The sequence below is a fragment of the Bombyx mori genome, chromosome 25 (assembly GCF_030269925.1).
Source record: "Bombyx mori chromosome 25, ASM3026992v2".
Classification (NCBI taxonomy): Eukaryota; Metazoa; Arthropoda; class Insecta; order Lepidoptera; family Bombycidae; genus Bombyx; species Bombyx mori.
Window position 1 is genome coordinate 2,647,766 of NC_085131.1, and position 23,280 is coordinate 2,671,045.

Below are 23,280 nucleotides of genomic sequence, written 5' to 3' on the forward strand. Positions count from 1 at the left end.
TATTTTTGGAAATTGTACACTTTTAATGCGAAAAGACGATATGTCATAAAAATGCCATAGCTCAAAACAGTTTTTGAAACAATATCAGCAAGAAAGTTAATGTCTCTTCCAGTGAATCGTAATCAAGATGCTAGGCCAAAGAAGATTAGTTAAATATGGTATCATCGTCACACTAATGACGAACCAAGTGTCTTGAACATAACTTTGAAGTCAATCGGATGTTTTGAAATTGGTGAAAATTGTTTAGTTTTTTTTTTGCTTAATGTGTGGACGAGCTAAAGGCCTACCTGATGTTAAGTGGTTACAGGAGCTCACAGACATTTACGACTTAAATGCCGGCACTCATTTTGAGACGTGAGTTCTAAGGTCTCCGTTTTTACAGTACAACAACTAGATGATTCCGTTACATGGATAAATAGGTCAAACTAAAAAAATAAATAAAGTATTGTGAATTATTTTTATTTCATTTCGTAGTCACCGATCCAGCGACCATTACAGCTGTGCGGTTCAGAACCTATCATTTGACTCAACTAATCACACCCACGTAATAAAGTTATAGACCCACAAATTTCTATAGAGATGACAACGTAATTACATTGTCTATTAATAAAAGCGGGCACGTTAATTTTGTGGGCGTGACTGATGTCGTTATTCTTAGTATGATAGTGTGAATTAACTGTATTTTTTTTATATTTTTTAGTCCGTACATATGTTTTTCTTAAGCGGTACAAATTAAACTATTACTTCAAATGCATTTTTATTTATTTATTGCTTTATTGGGTGGACGAGCTCACAGCCCACTTGGTGTTAAGTGGTTACTGGGGCCCATGGACATCTACAACGTAAATGCGCTACCCACCTTGAGATATAAGTTCTAAGGTCTCAGTATAGTTACAACGGCTACCCGACCCTTCAAACCGAAACGCATTATTGCTTCACGGCAGAAATAGGTGGTGGTGGTACCTGCCCGTGCGGACTCACAAAAGGTCCTACCACTAGTAATTACGAAAATTATAATTTTTGCGGGTTTGATTTTTATTACACGATGTTATTCCTTCACCGTGGAAGTCAATCGTGAACATTTGTCAAGTAAGTATTTCATTAGAAAAATTGGTACCCGCCTGCGGGATTCGAACACCGTTGCATCGCTAGATAAGAATGCAACGGACGTCTTATCCTTTAGGCCACGACGACTTCTTGATGTTGTATCGATTCCTTTTCTATTGTATCCAGTCGAGTCAGATAACAACAAATCGCCTGGAGCGATAATTTCGTTGCTTATTGCATAGAAGGGTGAACGAGCTGACGGTCCATTTGGTGATCGTAAAATACAAAACATGAAAACCGTCACCCCCCTTTTTAGACAACCCCCTTTAGACATGAAGTCAAAAAACCCTATAACGGATGTCTATTGAAATCGAAATAGGCAAGATGCAAGTGATGAGAACGTTCACCGATGTCCATAAACATAGACAATACCAATGTTATAACCGAATCGAAAACAACATAAAATATCGCAAAGTGATCATAAAATATTTAGTGCCAATTCATCTAAGGCTTAATCGTTAAGCTAATCGTTTTTTTTCCTTTCAATTACGCAGACTGACCTCGACAGTTATTTATCATGATATATTATAATTAGTTATAACGATAAAAAACGGATAATATTAGATTACATTTATCGTATCGATTTTTAGTGACATACATATTGTTACGCGTTGGGGTTCGAGGTAAATAAAACTTCCAGCGAAGTACAAATTAAAACTCTATTTAACACTTAGAACACTTCAGAACACTTTACACTTCATAATTAACTTCTTCCGCTTCGCTTCAGGTGATCCGTTCGCTGTTTCGCTTCGAGTAGATCCGCTTACTAACCGCCTTCACGACATCCCTAGAATTAACGAGAACATTCCTTACAGGTCGAGTGGTTTCGATATGTGTTTCCGCAATTTGATAATAGATGGCGTTGCACTTTTTGAGCGCTCTGCGGTTGCCCCATCCTTCGAACCGAAACGCATTACTGCTTCACGGTGGTGGTACTTACCCGTGCGAACTCACAAGAGGTCCTACCACCAGTAATTACGCAAATTAAAATTTAGCGGGTTTCATTTTTATTACGCGATGTTAGTCCTTCACCGTGGAAGTCAATTGTGAACATTTGTTAAGTACTTATTTCTTTAGAAAAATTGGTACCCGCCTGCGGGATTCGAACACCGGTGCATCGCTACACACGAATGCACCGGACGTCTTAGCCTTTAGGCCACGACGACTTCAGAACGACTGAAGAACATGATCACCGCAGCGACCTATTTGAGGCCTAGCTTTTATGGTCTAAAATTATCAGCAGCACGTTGTGTTTGGTAATACCATATCAGAAATAAAAAACTTGGAAATACCAGAAGTGATGATACCAAATAAAATTCAAGTAAAAATAAAGAAAAAAAATCCTCTTAACGTTAAACCATAAATAACCCGAAATAACTTAAAGCCATCAATGTCAACAAAATAAAAAGTTGAGACGTGTTTTAATAATAATAAACTTTATGGATCTCCCCGAACTTAATTTATGGTTACAGAGCTTTTAATTTGGAACGTAAAAAACTTAAGTGTGCTTTCCTTAAACGATTTTTATTGGTTTAATTGAATTTCTTTTTGATGGTGAATGTTAAAGAGGTAAAGGCGATATTATAAGTATTCCACGGGAATCTATGCATGCAGCTTTGTCGGTTGGACTTCAGACAGTAATGGACGTGAAATCATTTTTATTGCTGCCGTGGGTAGATCGGTTTATATCTCACCTCAAATTAAGCAGTTAGTGATAAGCAAAAAAAAAGTAAATACCGCCTCTAATCTTGGGACATGAGACCGAAATCTCAATTACAGTGTGTCACGACCATCCGGCTATGGAATGAGCTCCCCTCCACGGTGTTTCCCGAGCGCTATGACATGTCCTTCTTCAAACGAGGCTTGTGGAGAGTATTAAACGATAGGCAGCGGCTTGGCTCTGCCCCTGGCATTGCTGAAGTCCATGGGCGACGGTAACCACTCACCATCAGGTAGACCGTATGCTCGTCTGCCTACAAGGGCAATAAAAAAAAAACGACAGTCTCATTTATCAAAGCGATATGCATAATAACTTCGGGGTATAATAGGTACAGTTGCACTAGCGCTCTATAATACGTCCGAACTTCAAAACACTTTATCTGTCCGTTTTATCTTTCGGATAATTTTAATTATTTTTACTGGTGGTAGGACCTCTTGTGAGTCCGCACGGGTAGGTACCACCGCCCCGCCTATTTCTGCCGTGAAGCAGTATTGCGTTTCGGTTTGAAGAGTGGGGCAGCCGTTGTAACTATACTGAGACCTTAGAACTATATCTCAAGGTGTGTGGCGCATTTACGTTATAGATGTCTATATGCTCCAGTAACCACTTAACACCAGGTAGGCTGTGACCTCGTCAACACATCTAAGCAATAAATAATAAAAAAAAACTACTTCAAAACACTTTATCTGTCCGTTTTATCTTTGGGATAATTTTAAAGAAAAAAAAAAGTTGATATCAAATTTTGGTACGTAGAGCAACTGCCTTCGTGGCGCAATCGGTTAGCGCGTTCGGCTGTTAACCGAAAGGTTGGTGGTTCGAGTCCACCCGGGGGCGAAATCGTTTTGTTAAAAAAAAAACATAAAATAAATTAGAGGTCCCGCAGTAGTCGAAACTCGACTATAATTAATTGGTATTGTAAGTTTGTACACTATTATGATTGTATTTTATACTTCTATAATCACAAATTTCACCAAGGCTACACTATAAAAAAATATTAATATAGACAAACAATATTTAATCTATTCTCAATTTGACCACAGACGTCAAGAACAAAAGTTTGACAGTAAATAGTATGCATGCGTGTGTGCGTCAAATACATGGTATGTAGTGTGTGTAATGTTTTGTTTATTGATTTAATTTAACTTTTATGCATTATTTTAAAAAAAAAATTAGCATTGTACACTTCTTCTCTATATTCTCTATAAGTGTGGAAAATTTCATACTCCTCCGTCCGCGCAATTTTCGTAAAAAGGGATACAAAGTTTTTGCTTCACGAATTAATAAAATATATAGATTATTTTGTACGTGATGCAAAATTTAGTATGAGCCCAGTTGTTGTAAATGAAAGTCGTTACTAACTCACAACTTATATATTTACGGAAAATACAATAGGTAAATACAGTTTTAGTATAGCTATAAGCAACTCAAGCACTCAACAAAAATGCTTACAGGCGTCAGCCACTAGATGGCTTCGCTTCGATTAGTGTCTAATTGCTCCTGTAGATGGCAGTAACATGTTACCAATATTCTAATCTAATGAATGTCTATAACAAATAAAGACTTATAGCTATCTAAGTGGAACTGTTCACTGTATGACCGTTACAACTGGACTATCGTTCCAATATCCTTTTCCCACAAGCGTCGAATGGTGAAGATGACGTAATGCAAGGTATTACGTAGCCAGGTAACACGCCACGTACGTTATTAAGGAAGTGTGTGTGACCCTACACAAAATAATTAATAATCATATATTTTTTTACTAGTGGTCCCGCAGTAGTCGAAATTCGACTATAATTAAATGAAATTATAAGTTTATCATGGTCCTATTGTTACAGATTTCGCCAAGACTACACTATAGACAAATACTCGTAATATTAAAGATAAACAATACTAACCTATTTTCAATTTGACTACAGAATTTAAACAATAACAAAAGTTTGACAATACTTCAGTGCAATAAACAAAGAGTATATGTGTGTGTGTCAAATACACGGTAGTGTGTGTAATGTTTTCTTTATTGATTTAATGTATCTTCTAGGCATTATTTTAAAAAAATATTAGCATTGTGCACTTCTTCTCAATATTCTCTATAAGTGTGGAAAATTTCATACTCTTCCGTCCGCGCAGTTTTCGTAAAAAGAGATACAACGTTTTGCTTCACGTATTGATATATAGATATTCATAGCATTTTTGTTAGAGGAAGTCTGAAAGTGACACCTGTGACAGAGAAGTTGAGAAGTGCGCATTTGGGATGGTATGGGCATGTGATAAAACGAAATGACAATGAGGTTTTAACTATGAATGTGGAAGGCTTTAGAGGAAGAGGTAGACCTAAGAAGAAATGGATGGAATGCGTGAAAGACGATATGTTTACAAGGGGAGTGAGCGAACAAATGGTATATGATAGAGGAGTATGGAAGGAGAAAAAGTGTTGGGCCGACCCCAGGCGACTGGGAGAAGGGCAGGAGAAAGATGATGATGAATATGTTTGTTATAGCTATCACAGCAGCTCCATAAACATAGACATAGATAACATTACTCAGATGGGTAGAACTCACGACACACCTGGCGTTCAGTGATCAGCGGTCACCTTGAGTGGAGACGTCGTACTGGACGTCATAACGTGGGCAGACAGCCAACGAGGTGGACCGATGACCTGGTCAAAGTGGTTGGTAGAGTTGCTAACACCAGCCATAGCAAGAGCTGTGTTTCGCAGAATCTACCACCGGATCGGAAACGCCATCCAGGGCACATAGGGCGAGAAACTCAGTGGACTGTGTATCTGTGGGTTGATTTACACGACGAACACATCGTTGCATACAACGGGTTCGACGAGAACGATGCTTGGAATGCCTAAAAGCACCGAAAGAGCATTCTAATTATAGCCGACGTCTATTAGGACATAGAACATCAAGATTTACACAAAAATAAATAAAACTCAAACTTTATCTGTTTAATATTCATTAGATTCTCTCTTTTAATATTGCTATCCGACAATCGACTATCGCTTCATAAAAACGCCTTAGGGTGGATTCGACCAAACTTAAATTTAAACTCGAGTAACTATACGAGGAATAACCTATTCCATGATTTTAATCTCGAGTAAATTCATAGTCGTTTTTCCACGTATACTTGCGCTAGGAATAACAATACGCGAATAGCAGAGTGAATGGTGAACAAAAATAAAATCCGGCAAATAAATGTTGTTGTTCAACGGCATAGTGTAAGAGCATACAAATCGTCAACTCGATTTTGCCGTATTTTAGTGTGAAAAAGTAGCTGTTGTGTAAGATATCCAGCTGTCAAACGTATTATTTTTATTTCTTGTTTGTTTGAGGGAATTGTCAAGTTTTGTCGTGTGGTTTTATCTTTTTTCGTTTAAACGTTGCATTCAGACTATTAATAATCATTTAGTGCATTGCGTTGACTTGAAATTAAAACAGAATAAATATTTATGAAATGACAGAAATCAGATGTTGGACTGACAGACGCCATTACTTTATTCTAGGAATAGCTCCGTTATTCCGTGCGAAACGGCGGTATAGTAACAATTCCCGAATAGGCCCACTATTCTTAGAATTGTAGATGGTAAAACGTAAAATTGATTTACTCTCGATTAACTGACGAGTTATTCTAAGAATAAGATTTACTCTTGTTTGGTCGAATCGACCCTTAGAAGAGTAAATAGTTTAGTATTCATTCACCGAACAGTAAATCACTTGAGTCGTTATTGAAAAAAGCTGCTTTATGGCACGCAAGTGGGATGAGGTCAATGACTTCGTTGACAGTTCATTATGTTTTTTTATTGGTGTATATATATACATAGAAGCAATCTTAGACGACCCGGTAGCTGGAATATGTTCGGAAGAATGTCGTGTTAAGTTAGGGTCAGTAACTTTAGGAATCTTTTTCGAAGATTCTAAAGATGTCACCCGAAAATAAAGTCTACAAAATTGTGGATATGGTATATGGTTGGTGTGGTTTGAATGTTGGTATGGCTTTAGAATTTTTAAATATAAAAGTAATTTCAATCATGTCGCAAAAACCAAACGGGAAACACAATTTTCTCACAAATTATAAATAAATAAATATTTACTAACAATCACGCTACGTTAACTGGTCGCGTGCTAAGTTCGTAAAGAACTTGTGTTACAGCCCAGGTACCAGATAACGGATATAAATGTAAGATTTTTATTATATACATACATATATTTAATATACATCCATAACCCTGGAAAAGACATTTATATTTATCATACAAATATCTTCCCTTGGCGGGATTCGAACTCGCGACCCCCTTGTGTAGTGACCATGTCACTTACCACTACACCAGACGGCCGTTTTATTATTTATTGAGCAACGGATATTTTTAAATATATGTACGAATATTCCCAGTAAGGTTTCCTTAAACAAAAGAATTTATTTCGAACCCAAAAATACCTTAAACGAAAATTTTCCTCAAGAATCTGCTCGGCATGCTTTTCTTACGTTTCGCGTATTTCTACAATACTCACCCCTATATCTTTCGGGTTTAGAGCGATATTCCGATGTGTGGATGAAAGAGTTGTTGTAAATTGTTAAATTCAATATATTAGGTACCAAATTTGCTGGTTTAAAGGCTTATACTATTAGAGTTTGTTGGATAGTTCGGTAAGCTGAGGAAATTCTTTTGATAAATTTTTCACTGTAAAGAATTTTGAAATATATTTACTTATTAGGACATCATGATTTAAGTTTATCAAACGCCTATCCACTGTCGGTAAGTTATGACAGATGTTACAAATTACTATTGAGAATTCAATCCCATGAAGTCTCAAGGTCAGTATAGGTGTTCAGGTTGTGATGTCCATGATCTCCTATCATGTAGTAGGCCGGAAATCCATTACGAAAAATAGTATTATTAGTAGCTTTGATAATAAGCCTTAACTACCGTCATCATTTACAATTTTATAGACATACTAGTTGACCCGGCAGACTTTGTAATGCCTCAATCGATAAATAAAAGACCTAAGCTTTTGTGTAAAATAAACTTAAAACAAATAAAAGGAATCCGTCCGACGGGAGACACATCAAAGGAAAAACAAAAGTGTTATTTTTATTTAATTCCGAACATTTTCATTCATTTATCTACCTTTTAAACCTTCTCTGGACTTTTACAAATAATTTAAGACCAAAATTAACCAAATCGGTCCAGCCTTTCTCGAGTTTTAGCGAGACTAACGAACAACAATTCATTTTTATATATATAGATAGCTGTCCGTCCGCTTCGCTGGGCATTTAAAATTAACTTTATTATTTCTCACCCCCACAAAGATTCTCATCATTAACGCCCCCGCAACTGGTGTAGGGAGTCCACCACTTATATAAATATTAGCCTATCCATTAAGTACATGTATTTTCTACATGGATACCAAGTTTCAAGTCAATCGGATGCACAGCTCAGTAATTATAACGGAATATCCGTAAAAACCACTGTAGATTTATATTTTTGTATAGATTAGGGCTGAAGCTTGATGCTTGTCATATATGTGCCAATTCTATCACTATGTACTTAGATATGTATTATTCCATACAGAAAGCCACAATTTTATTACGTTTTTTCTATTTTGTTTTTAAATAAGCACAAGTTACGAATCGTGATATTTCGCTGCAAACATTTTCCGCGTGATATTTCCTTGTGTAAATATTTAACTGTACGTTTGGCTTGAAATGCGATGTTTCTCTGCTCTCCAGGCAGTGCAAACGAGCCGTTATTTTAAAATTAAAGTAGTAAGAGTGCCTGTAATTTATCCGCCATTGTGGCCTAATTATTAAAACAAACGGTATAATATTCATATACAGTTTACAACGTAAATGCCTCCACCCACCTCGAGATATGAGTTGTAAGGTCAGGTTTTAACAGTACAACGACTGCCCCACCAACCAACCGAAACGCATTACTGCTTCACGGCAGAAATAGGTAGGGCTGTGGTATCTACCCGCGCGAACTCACAAGAGGTCCTACCACCAGTAATACGATCATGTTGGGCTCATGCGTCAAAATGTTCGACCGCCAATTTTATCCATTATTACTTGAAAAGTGAGTTGAAATATTAGTACATGAAAAACAAAAAGTGAGTTGAAAAAAGATATCTCGTAGATTTAATTAGTTAGCATCATTAGTGTTAAGAGGGTCTGTTACATAATATGTTTGGGTAGATACCATAATTATGGAAGAGCAACTTGGTTGGCAATGTATCGCATTCCGACCCGATAGGCTGGTTCTGATTCAGTGGGGTATCCTGGAACACTAGCGGATCCACTCGGGCCGCCGTACCGCCCAACGATAGCCTCGATGACCCGAGAGACAGGTGGTCGCCAACGACAGCCTCGATGACCCGTCAGGCATCCTCAGGGTATCACCGAGTGTCTGGTTATATTGTTGACCCCGGACACCCCCCTACTCTGCCCGGATTCTGACACCGAACGCAGATTTCACGTCAGGCGAGGAGTGCAAGGGAAGTCTTTTGGTGGGTAAATCCGAAAAACTCTACTGTACTTTTCGACCCCATGTTTAAATTGAGGGCTTACTTTATCAGGGCTCCAGTATCATCTAATATTAAGTACATATTGCTACGCGCTAGGATTCGGTATAAATAAATATTCCACCTAAGTATAACTAAAAACTTTATTTAACACTAGGAACACTTAAAACACTTTAAAATTCTCAATCCGCTTTTTCCGCTTCGCTTTAGGTGATCCGTTCGCTGTTTCGCTTCGAGTAGTTCCAATTACTAACTAGTCAGTAGTAACTAGCATCATTAGCATAGCGTAGCACCATTTCTGCAACGCTTTTATAGCCGATACCACATCCCTAGAATTATCGAGAATATTCCACACATTTCGAGTATTGTGTTTCCGCTATCTAACAACAGATGACGTTGTAGTTCTCGAGCGTTCTAGATACTACTAGATCCTTCGATATTCGTTCGACTATTCGGCGATAAATGGCGTTACTCTTACCGGCGTAACAATATTATAAATGAAAAGTCAAAATGGAAAACTACAGACATTACCGCAATTATATATTTCATTCAACTTGAAAATTTCTTGCCTTCAAAGTCGCCCGTCTGCGATATCCATCTCAGTTGTTTTGACAGTCCAAATTGACAAAAAGAGTGACATGTTTTATTTAGGACAGCAGAGTGGAACACAAAGCACCTAGGCTTCTGTTTAGAAAACAATCGTCATTCTAATGTAGATCTAAGAATAGAAAATGCATTTTGCAAATGGTAAAATAGCGTTAAAATCACAATTCCCTGAGTTTCTTGGCAAATCTTCTAAGCGGGTCGCGATTTCGATCCGGTGGTAGATTCAGCGAAGCATTACTCTTGTGAAGCAATCAGGCGTTTCAATTTGAAAATAGCTGTCATACAGTATGATTGACATCCTCTTGCAGTCTCAAGATTGTCTGAAGCCTCTAGAAATGCATTACAGATAGACCTGGTCACCAGAAAGCGCTTAAATTTTCACTTTTTTAGCCCTATACTTTCCAAGTATTTTTCACATTCATCGATTTTAAGTTCTAAGTTCAATAACAGTGTCTACATTGTAGTGGCCTTTTAACGGTACGCAGCGGCTTGGCTCTGCCTCTGGCACTGCAGAAGTCCATGGGCGACGGTAACCTCTCACCATCGGGTGGGCCGTATGCTCGTCTGCCTACAAGGGAAAAAAAAGTACTCTGAAACCTTTTGAAAACTTTTAAAACACCAGATGCGTCTATTCACCTGCAATACAATAATCTATTGAAATAAATTAATACGATTCAACAAAATAATGAATATTCAGAGTAAACGATCGTATATTCGATGCTTTATTAATTGGAGCAAAATAATTTGCGATAAATTCCACTCACATTATAATAATATGCAAGCCGCCGCTTTTGTTCAATGGATGTTCCGAATACAAATTTTAAAATTATTATTATTACCGTTTATTATCATCTCGAATATTCCAGATTCCCGAATGTATTTTACTTGTGTTGATTAATGAGCAACTATGAGTAAAGCTAAATTTAAGGTTTATTTTTTCTTCTCATTTTACGATCTCACCACTTACGATATCACTCATGTAGGTTTGGCGTCTTACGAGGTCGCACGAGCAGGAACTAATGCTTTGACTATTTCTACCACGAAGCAGTGATTTCAGTTTGGAGGGAGGGGGGTAGCTGTTGCTATGTAAAGTTGAGACCTTAGAAATCATATCTTAAGGTGGGCGACGGCATTTATGTTTTTGATGTGTTGGACTGTGGTAACCACTAAACAACATGTGGTAAGGAACATGAGGAAGCAATAAAAAAATCAGAGATACCTATACTTTACATAACTTTTTTTTATCTTTTTATTGCTTAGATGGGTGGACGAGCTCACAGTCCACCTGGTGGTTAGTGGTTACCGAAGCCCATAGACATCTACAACACAAATGCGCCACCCACCTTGAGATATAAGTTCTAAGGTCTCAGTATAGTTACAACGGCTGCCCCACCCTTCAAACCGAAACGCATTACAGCTTCACGGCAGAAATAGGCAGGGCGGTGGTACCTACCCGTGCGGATTTACAAGACGTCCTACCACCAGTAAATAAAACTACTTTTATTTGCGTCACGCTTATTCCCATTCATTGTGATTATTGCGAATATTATACAGAATTCTTGAAAGTAAAAAAAAAAAAAAAGTGTGTGTGTCCGCTCCGACGCACGACTGGAGTTTACTGGATATAAAAAATTAAACGAAACAATACGAGAAATAGTTCTATATTACGACAACACGATACACTACAGATTATTAACAAATTAACGAGACACAAAACAAACGACTAACAAATATATGAAAATACAATAATGAGAGAAACGCGCGATCAGTACGAGGCTTTGTGGCGGACTGCCGGCGCAGCAGCCCGGCGTCACCTGCAATAACGCGGCCGCGCGTTGGCTCCTGATTGGCGCGCGCACGCATCACGCAATCAGGAGCCAATCAGGCGCATAACGCATTTCGTGTGACATGCTAGTACGATTTTGATTGGCGCGCGCACGCATCACGCAATCAGGAGCCAATCAGGCGCATAACGCATTTCGTGTGACATGCTAGTACGATTTTGGTCCCCATAATTTTCATACCCCGGGCCTATATATGTAAATCGATTCTAAAGGAGTAAACTCCAAAAAGTGTGTGTGTCCGCTCCGACGCACGACTGGAGTTTACTGGATATAAAAAATTAAACGAAACAATACGAGAAATAGTTCTATATTACGACAACACGATACACTACAGATTATTAACAAATTAACGAGACACAAAACAAACGACTAACAAATATATGAAAATACAATAATGAGAGAAACGCGCGATCAGTACGAGGCTTTGTGGCGGACTGCCGGCGCAGCAGCCCGGCGTCACCTGCGATAACGCGGCCGCGCGTTGGCTCCTGATTGGCGCGCGCACGCATCACGCAATCAGGAGCCAATCAGGCGCATAACGCATTTCGTGTGACATGCTAGTACGATTTTGATTGGCGCGCGCACGCATCACGCAATCAGGAGCCAATCAGGCGCATAACGCATTTCGTGTGACATGCTAGTACGATTTTGGTCCCCATAATTTTCATACCCCGGGCCTATATATGTAAATCGATTCTAAAGGAGTAAACTCCAATAAACTCCAATAATCGTTTTTTTTTTAATCAGGTCCACAGTTAACGAAAACTAAAGAGCAGACTAGATCATTTACAGTCTTCATAGTAATTTAGTAGAAGAAATGTTGAATCAACAATACGCGCTTTTCCAGCAACCAACCAGATCAAGATTATCCACGCTCAACTGGGGGGTTCTTTCAGGCCCAGGTATGGTAGGAGTACGAGTGTTGGACAGCCCTTCTATGAAGAAGTTCAAGGTCTCGTGCTCCGCGCGGAACCCATCATGTTGCCCGGTCAGCTTCCAGCGATTTCCATTTTATCCAAAATTGTTGCAGAAGCTATTGGATCAACTCCGACATTATCCGCCTCTACCCTCCAAATCGTAGGCGACAGTTTTTTTTTTATTGCTTAGATGGACGAGCTCACAGCCCAGCTAATGTTAAGTGGTTACTGGAGCCCATAGACATTTACAACGTAAATCCCCACCCACCTTGAGACATAAGTTTTAAGGTCTCAGGTATAGTTATAACGGCTGCCTCACCCTTCAAACCGAAACGCATTACTGCTTCACGGCAGAAATAAGCAGGGTGGTGGTACCTGCCCGCGCGGACTCTCAACAGGTCCTACCACCAGTGAAGTGAAGTGAGTTCATAGAATTCCTCGTTACCCAAAAACTGAATAAGCATTAATAGTGCTATCCTAATATAATGTGTGGCTCCTCTTGTCGAAATGATCATAAAACTGCTCTGATTTCCCTCGAGATAGCTTTTTAATACAACACCGCGTTTGACTCACCGTTTTAATAGACGTCTGTCTCTTCATAAACGTTTATTGCCGTGCACGCTATGAATTACAATTGTGTATGAATTTTAGAAATATTTTCTAACAATGTCGCGTTTAATTATTAACCAATTTACGGTTTAATCCCGCGTTCTATATCGTCATGATATTATTCCGACGTTTATGGATATATTAAGTACAGTTTCAAAATCCATGACTCTAAAAAAAAAAGAAAAAAATTAAGACTATCGCCGCTCGTTTTTTATTTATTGTTTATTGCTTAGATGGGTGGACGAGCTCACAGCCCACCTGGTGTTAAATGGTCACTGGAGCCCATAGACATCTACAACGTAAATGCGCCACCCACCTTGATATATAAGTTCTAAAGTCTCAGTATAGTTACAACGGCTGCCCCTACTTTCAAACCGAAACGCATTACTGCTTCACGGCAGAAATAAGCGTGGTAGTGGTACTTACCCGTGCGGACTCACAAGAGGTCCTACCACCAGCAATTAAATAATTAATTTTGCGGGTTTGATTTTTACACGACTATATTTACATTTGACATGGATAATTTTTTCATTATTTTATATTTAATTAATGATACCTAGTATATTCTTAGTGAGACGTATTTTGAGTAAAATAAATATGTATTATTATTATTGAATTATTATCATTGAATTAAAGTGAAGGTATAATATAAAGGGACATGTAGACCTCTCATTTACGGGTATTTACTATATTGTCTAAGACATACATTAAAATCTAAGTAAAATGCTATTTGACTTATGCAGTAAATTAAAAATTTTAGGTTTCCTAAAGAACCTAACGCCAGGGAACAATGGATTGACGTGACAGGTAGAGGAAACTGGAGACAAAGACGAGTACTATTTGCTCTAAACATTTTACTGAAAATGTTTTTACCATAAAAAAAATCAGAATACACTTAGTTTTGAAAAATTCATTCGCAATTAATAGCAAGCGCCAACTGCTTAACAAATACGTTTTATTCCAGCGACAGTGACTATTTGTAATTAATAAAAGTAAAATAGTCTTTTTTTCAATATTTATTTCATGTTTCATTTTCTCCATTCATTCATAAGATAATTTATCGATAAAGAATATCGATTTTATCAAGCACTAGCGTGTATGAACATTTTTATTGCCTTTTTGCGTGTGTGAGTGTGTATGCTTACGGGTGTTTTGTGCTAGTTTGCGAACGAATATCTGTCCTGAGATTTATGTGTGGGTGTTTTTGTTGTGTGCGAAATACTTGTAATCACAGTGTGTGTATGTGTAGAAATTAAAATAGTGGGGATGAAGCGGCGACACTGGTTCTAATACAAAATTAGAGCAAAGGCCTTTCCAACCTTATTTATCTATTCCGTGGTAGCCATCATACAACGCAATATACTTGACAGATGCCTGAATCTCACTTAGGAACCTTTCAAAATAAGCTCGAATTTTTTTTCCTTCGCCCATAGTCTTCAGCAATGCCAGGGGCAGAGCCAAGCCGCTGCCTACCGCAAGTTCCGAACAACAACATTCGGACCGTCGGTCTACCGAGCAATATCACCCGCTCGATGGAAGATCTTCCCTAGACGTGTATATCCCCAAAGTAAAAATAAAACTGGGACTCATAAAACACTCACCTCGAGATATGGGGCGACAGTTTTCATTATATTGCATAATCTTTACCTACCCTCCCCCTCAAACCGGTAGACACAATGGTGATGCCTACCCGTGCCGGCTGACAATACGCCCTACCACCACGACACGACTACTCACTTGGCTCTGCCGCTGTCATTGCTGACGTCCATGAGCGATGGTGACCACTTACCATCAGGCGGGCCGTATGCTCGTCTACCTACAAAGCCATTAAAAAAAAACGACTGTTTCGTTCCTCAAACGGAAGGGTACTAAATATTTCGCGTTGAAAATAGCCAGGATGGTGGTGCTAACCCATGCGGGCTGACTATACATCCAAACTAAAGTAGCTAGGCAATTTATATAATATTTTAATACGCTTTTATTAGCTTCAGACGTATGTAACGAAATCTTTGAACATGATTTTGACCCCCTTCAAGACGTCGGATTAACTCGAAATTTGGTATACTTATTAAGGACCGATGATAATTCAATATTACAAAAAAAAATTAATACAAAATAAAATTTAAATTCAACTAAATAATGAAAAATAAATAATGTAATAGTTAAAAAAACTAGCAAAATACGCTTTTATAGAAAATCCAACTAAAATAGAATATTTTTTTTAATAAATTTAAATTAAAAATAGTGTAAGAAAAAATGATTTTATTATAAAAAAGCGTGGGGTGTATTTCAGGATATTAACAAAATAACCCTTCTACTCATATCTGTTCATAAAATATTTATAACTACTGATACCATTTTTAAACTATTATTTATTTAATTTTTACACGATGTTATTATACCTTCATCACACAAGTTGTTCGTGAAAACGTTTTAAAAATGTGTTTCTTTAGGATGATATATGTACCCGCTTGTAGGATTTGAACACACTTGCACTGTCGGACAGCTTCATACGAGTACACCTGGCGTTTTATTCTTTAGATCGCGTTGAAAATACGTTATACGTTGAAAGTAATATGACCAAAGCCTCTTATGAAGTGCCAACAACAGCTTAAACAAGAGCTATGACAATAGGAATAATGTTGCGATGAAAAATCTTTGATAAAAAAAAACATTCTGTGTGCATTACACATAGAGAGACAGAGACAGAAAGAGAGAGAGAGAGAGGTACGTAATTAATATTAAACATAATACAGATCTTATCGCTATATCGACCTCTTGTGAGTCCGCGCGGGTAGGTAACACCGCCCTGCCTATTTCTGCCGTGAAGCAGTAATGCGCTTCGGTTTGAAGGGTGGGGCAGCCGTTGTAACTATACTGATACCTTAGAACTTATATCTCAAGGTGGGTGGCGCATTTACGTTGTAGATATCTGTGGGCTCCAGTAACCACTTAACACCATGTGGGCTGTGAGCTCGTCCACCAATCTAGCAATAAAAAAATAAAAATCTTTAGAAATTAATGTTCAATATATAAAACTGTTAAAAAAAATTATTGGCCAAAAGGCTTTCTTAAATGTAATCCAAATATCAATAAGTCCACTCATAACTCTGTAACCACGCGAGTCCATCTGTGACCTATTTCGTTTTGAATCGAATTCTAAAATTCAAAATGCAACCGTCGACCGGAAATGAATCCGGCTGCTCGAGCCGACCGTGATACGGATCTGATGGAGCTGAGCGTCCGACATCCGGTCGCCGCCTTTACGGCTTCCAATTTCAGATCTGGCCGATTCGAACAGTTGGAAATGTCGATTTTTTTAAAATAGGAATATCGTGTTGTTCGCTGCTTTCACTTTAGGACTAGCGAGTCGTAAGCTCTGTGCAGTTTGCCATATTTTTTTTGTTTTTTTTTTATTGCCAAATGTGGACACGTACCAGGGTATTAACGATGACCACAGTCTTTTAACTCTTTTAGACGTGAACAATTTCTCAATCGTATTAAATTTCCTGTGCTCTCTTTTAAATCTGAACTCAGAAATTATTTGGAGAATCGGCAATGTGTTGATAAGGAAATAATATGAGAATTAAAAACAAATAAGGTCGAATTTCATCAAACACTTTGTTTCTGTCGTAAGTCTTTCTAAGATTTCCTTGCGAGCGACATGTAAAAGCTAAGTGAATGAATTTAAATGTCTGCTAGCTTTAAGTGCTACTTCGGTGCATGCACGAAATTAGATTAGAGTGTGCCTGCTAGGCTTCAAATTTCTCAGCGTGAGAGAAAACTTGCGTCTGTACAATATTTTCCGGCTGACATCTGGTATAGCTAAACCTCTTACTCTATTTCTGAAACTAGATTACTTAAAAAACGTCCCAAGTTAGGTGGCCGCATTGTGATGTGAATAGACTCCGGTTATCACTAATTTTTATTATTATTACTTTTATTGCTTATATGGGTGGACGAACTCACAGCCCACCTGGTGTTAAGTGGTTACTGGAGCCCATAGACATTTACAACGTAAATGCGCCACCCTTGAGATATCAGTTGTAAGGTCTCAGTATAGTTACTACGGCTGCCCCACCCTTCAAGCCGAAACGAATTACTGCATCGCGGCAGAAATAGGCGCGGTGGTACCTACCCGTGCGTACTCACATGAGGTCCTACCACCAGTAAATAACACCAAGTAACCCGTCTACTAGTTCACTATAGTCTATTCAATAAAAATAATATATGGAATGGAAAACGATTTTGAAATGAATTATAACATGCAAAAAAACAATTCGTTCGTACGGTCAGATAAAAAAACACGACCAACTTTTTTGAACATTAATCAAATTATAAAGCGAACAAACCATGAACAAGTCGCGGATTTTGGATAATTAAAAACAAATAAGGTACGTTCACATTCGACGAGAATTTTCAGTCGACTTAAATGAGTTGGATTTATTTCACACACTAACTACCTCTCACTTATTTCCCTTCCAATAATCAGAGAGATCAGATCAGAAAATCGGTCAGACTCCGTATAAAAGCGTAACAAACTAGAAATACACAACAACTAGAAATGGAATGAAGACTTTGCAAACACAAGAGGACCTACTAACAGTAAACCAGTGTGGAGACAACGTGGAGTGAGGAGAGCCTCAGTATGTGTCAAACTAAAAATGTCATAGTTGTGGTGGCGAGTGCCTTATCCCTTCATGCTACATTTAACAGGTCTATCGTATTTTATTTCTAGGCGCAATGGAAAGTTCTTGAGTAGACCTTGTACAGCGGCATACAATAAAGCAGCTGACGGCTTATGGAGTTAAAGACTGCACGAATATAGGCAACTGCAATTGAAGGGTTAGTTTGGCCACAACTTCTAATGGCATATGGTCAAATGTTTCGAAAAAGTCTTTACGAGAATCAGGCACCAAGAACCCTAAATTTATAGAAAAACTATGATTTTTCCGTTATTACACTAAATCCAACAGCCAAATTTTAAATCAGAAAACTTACCGTAGCTTTTTTGTAAGTTCTGACCCAGCGGGGTATTCCGTAGGATAGACCATTCTAACCGGTGCCATCTAGGCGGGCTTCGGATAGCCTGCCGACCGAGAGGGCTGGTGGTCGTGGCGCCGACGACCGCCAGTCCGGCGTCCCGAGGAGGAGGGTGATGGGAGAGATGTGCTCCGCACTAAACGCTTCACTTTCCCCCCTTGCCTTTTCATGAGTTTTGTCTCATGCGAGGTTTGGACGTTGGTTGTTGAGAGACAGGAGGTTTTAGTCGGTTCGACTCCGACATGCCCCGCCCTCCATCCCCAGTGAAGGGCGGAAGTCCGGCGATTTCCTCCTGACAAAAAAAAAAAAAAAAAAGCTTTTTTGTAAATACTGAAATTCTGCTTCTGTTCAATTTTTAATTAATCCATGGCTTAGTTTATCGAGATCCTATGTTATTGTAATGGCGTGTGTCCTATTTCTTATCGAGTCTATTTTAAAATAGGCTGAAATGACTAATAGTAGTAGCTTAAAAATTGCTTAAATTGGGGCCCGAGGGTTCTCGCGATGGAAAGTGATAAGATTTACCTCCTTAAAAATTATTAAATCCTCACTGCTGTTTTAAATGCAAGTGATAAGACCTGCGTTCGTTTGCAAATATCTACTCCAGAGTAGTGTATTTTCCCGTTTTAAGGGTGGGGCATTTGTAAAGTTAGGTCTATGGATAGGTAGCTCCGGATTCCTTTTTTTTTTATTGCCTTTGTAGGCAGACGGGCATACGGCCCACCTGATGGTGAGTGGTTACCGTCGCCCATGGACTTCAGCAATGCCAGGGGCAGAGTCAAGTGGCTGCCTACAATCACATCCTTGGGCAGCGAAGAGAACTAACGTGAAGACTGCCCACAATCTGCCTTCGCCGCGCATTCGAATACTTCGGTCATGCTGCTCGGAAAACACCTGATAGCTTAGAGAAACTATTCGTGACAAGGAAGATAGAGGAAAAGAGACCGCGCGGGCGCAGTCCGACAAGTTGCGATCAAATCCGCACCACACTAGAAACCCCATTCCACGAAGCCTTTCACGCAGATTGGAAACGCTGGAAAGACAAAAAAACATGTGTGCAATTCACACGTGGTAGAAGTGAAACCTTCCAAAATTATAATACAATTTATCCTAAACGTCTTAAAATTTTGTCATTAGTAAATAATTGTAAGGTAGCGCCCTCTGTGAATTGATATTTTAATTTCACGTATAATCCTAAATTAAAATTCACTACAAGAGCTTTCATACACACGTTAGTATTAAAAAATCTCACAGATGGCGCTGTATTAAATAGTATGTATATTTCTGTCTCATTATTTTGTATTTGTGTCTCTTACCTGTCGTTTTTCCGTTGCATCCGGTTTGAAATCACAACGATTCTAAAGAAGTTTTCACTTCAAAAATAAATTCCTGTTTAAACACCATGGTCACGACCCTCAGCAGTGAGGAAACGACGCGAGAATTTCTGTGGGTGAGTTTCACTCAGGACACTGTTGCAAGTTTTTTTTTTTTAAATCAACCTCCATATTAGATGATTGCCTTTTAACTAACTTGTTTTATTGGTGGTAGGACATCTTGTGAGTCCGCATGGGTAGGTACCACCACTCTCCCTATTTTTGCCATGAAGCAGTAATCCGTTTCGGTTTGAAGGGTGGGGCAGCCGTTGTGACTATACTGAGACTTTAGAACTCATATCTCAAGATGAGTGGCGGCATTTACGTTGTAGATGTCTATGGATTCTGGAAACCACTTAACACCAGGTAGGCTATGAGCTCGTCCATCCATCTATGCAATAAAAAAAAGTAAAAATACAATAACAAAAATCGTGTGTATGTGAAGAAGTCAGAACAACCCTTCCCAGTCAAAGCAAATAGTCCAGATTTATATTCAGTGGTTATATGGGCATTAATTCACGATAAAAACTGCGAACATATACGAAAACAATGATTCGCGAATGCCACATCCATTTTCATTTGCGGTTAGTGTGTTTATGGAAGGATTAACCGTATTGGATATTTCAATGTGTATCAAAAAAATTTTTAATGCAATTTCGTTATTAAAGTAGGGTAAGTAATCGAAAAGCGGAATAATTTTGCAGTCTTCAGAAGATTCGTTTAAATATCGGCATCTCAACAGACAGATCTCAAAGTCTCTTAAATTTGATCTAAGCCGTTTTAATACTGAGAGCATTAAAGAGACTATAGAATGAAAAAAAGGCGCCAAAGTGTTCGCGAGAGATTTTTCTCTTGGGAAAAGCCAGTTGACAAGACTGAAGACCGATGATGGCAGGATCATTTCGTCCAAGCCTGCTTTTGAGAGAGGTCGAGAAGTTCTATGGACAGCTATACACATCTACTCGACAACCCGTGGAAACTCTAGCAAAGGATCCAAGAGCTAGATTAGTCCGACACTATACCAAAGATATCCCCGACGTCAGCCTTTGCGAGATTAGAATGGCTCTCAAACAACTTAAGGACAACAAGGCACCGAGTGAAGATGGAATTACTGTCGAACTTCTGAAGGCGGGTGAAAAACCAGTCCTTCGGGCCCTTCAAAATTTATTTAATTCCGTCATTCTCGATGGGAATGTGCCCCTGGCAAGGACCAGAAATGTGGTGGCACTGTTCTTCAAAAAGGGTGACAATACTCGTTTGAAGAATTATAGACCCATCTCACTTCTGAGCCATGTCTATAAGTTGTCCTCGAGAGTTATTACGAACTGTCTCGCGCGCAGGTTTGATGACTTCCAGCCACCCGAACAAGCTGGTTTCCACTACAACCAGACGGCGCAACTCACCCAAAGAACACCTGGCCGACAGAGCCTTCGAGGCGAAGAACGAAGGTTCTAGAACGTCAGCCATCTCTGTACGGCAGCCCGTAGGGCCGCCCGTGGATTTCCCATTGTTTTTATATTAATAACATCTTTTCGTACCGTTTTTTGTACAAACCATTCTACAGATCGACTAAGAGTTTACGGGCCCGAAAATGATACAAAGAAACTCTTCATCCAATTTCTCGAGTGAAACCGCGGAGTTCCGCGCGTTAAACTAAAGTGCAAGAATTTAAAAACTAAATAGAATTTTAAAACGGAATATAGACCCAATAAAGCACTCAAAAGATAGTGCCGTTGACAATTCTATTTGCAAATCTATCGATAAAATCTTTTTTATTATTCATTTTGGTTATTTAAAAAAAGAAAAACGAACACCACACCACTCGTATCGAATACACAGCACGCTGCGAATAAACAATATGGCGGACGTGCGTGATTTACGCGTCGCTCGGATATTGTTGAAATTCACGTCGATAGCGCTTTTGTTTTGCCGTCTGGCTCCTTATCGCCTTTTAGGGATGTGAACGCCGAATATATTACGGGATTAAAGAGAAATATTACTGTTCAAACAATGAAAAATATGTACATTAAAAACTTTGCTTCCATAATAAAAGCCGCTGATAAAGTGTTTTTCAGAAAAAAACTATTTCGGGTGTTTCGCTTTGCTGGAGTTTTAAGTGTTTGTAAAATGTTTATTTGTTATTTCATTTTTAATAAGCAGATTACGCTTACAGCCTCCAAAACAATTAAAAACGAAACAAAAATCACCGAATTGCGAATACACTGCATATAATAGTAAATTATCTAGACAAAGACGTTGCTTGTCAAAGTCCTTACTAATGATTATCATATTTTGTTTATCGATATCGGCACATAAGAACAGCAGTGATCTTACGGCACTAATAAATGACAGTTAGCTCCCGCAGCACGGCGCAAAGGCGAAATATTAACACATTCCGATATTGTATCTCAGCGCTTATTTATGGAATGCACTCTCTTAATCTACATAAAATCTATGGGATTGTAAAACAAAAGTTGTCCACTATTCTGGTCATTCAAATTCAATTATTTATCGATATTCGATAACGTTTTCATAAGGAATGTACCTTACAATCGAATTGAAATAGCTAGATTGGTTCTACTAAATATTATTAATAAGACTTTGATTTTTTCATCAGTATGTTTGATGGTTACAAAATAAAAAATTAAACGGCCAAACGATAAAAAAAAACGAAGCGGGTCTAGTCTAGCTATCTTTCAAAATGTTTCAAGTTAATGTTATGATTCAATTAACACATCTTTTTTTTTTTGCTTCGATGGGTGGACGAGCTCACAGCCCACCTGGTGTTAAGTGTTTACTGGACGCCATAGACATCTACAACGCAAATGCACCACCCACCTTGAGATATAAGTTCTAAGGTCTAGTATATTTACAACGGCTGCCCCACCCTTCAAACCGAAACGCATTACTGCTTCACGGCAGAAATAGGCAGGGTGGTATTACCTACCCGTGCGGACTCACAAGAGGTCGTACTACCAGTAAAATTTGTCTCCACAAAGAAAGCAGAATTTTCACACGCAAAAGTCTCTTTTCTTTTCATTTATTTTTTAAGTAAAATGTCACCTGCGCGGAAGAACCTGTGCTAACATTAAATAAAACTGGTCCATTTGATGCCTAAAGAGCTTATTTTCCAAGGCTTTTTAATTAAACCTTAAAAATAATGACGTCGAAGGCTCCGTCGAAGTAAATTAAACGGGACCAGGATGTAAAAACATTTTTATCAGGACATCATTTTGTTAATTTAATGTAAATGTTGAAATGGGGCCGTGCTTGGCTAAGAGACTATTTTTTATCCAGTAGTACAAGATTTAATATAAAGCAAGTATTAGATGTACCTACGTTTTACTTTTAGGATTACTCACGAATCCTTTGGGACCTCTGGGTCAGCGGAGGGACTTCGGTTCCCTCTGTATTTTGTACCGTATGTTCCATGGGGAGTGCTCTGAGGAATTGCTAGAGATGATACCGTCATCTCGTTTTTACTTTTGCACCGCCTGCCACCGGAGTAGAGTTCATCCATACTACCTGGAGCCACTG

At 38.6% G+C, this 23,280-nt stretch overlaps 1 long non-coding RNA gene and 1 other non-coding gene across 2 annotated transcripts; one reads left to right on the forward strand and one right to left on the reverse strand.

Moving 5' to 3' along the window:
* Positions 1-1,752: 1,752 nt before the first annotated feature.
* LOC134201383 (uncharacterized) lies at positions 1,753-2,308 on the reverse strand. The gene is made up of 2 exons (XR_009976648.1): positions 2,048-2,308; positions 1,753-1,894 (listed from the first exon to the last, which is right to left on the reverse strand). It is a non-coding gene; the product is annotated as an uncharacterized LOC134201383 (long non-coding RNA).
* Positions 2,309-3,587: 1,279 nt separating this feature from the next.
* On the forward strand, positions 3,588-3,661 carry TRNAN-GUU (transfer RNA asparagine (anticodon GUU)). The gene has a single exon. It is a non-coding gene; the product is annotated as a tRNA-Asn (tRNA).
* The last annotated feature ends 19,619 nt before the right edge of the window (positions 3,662-23,280 follow it).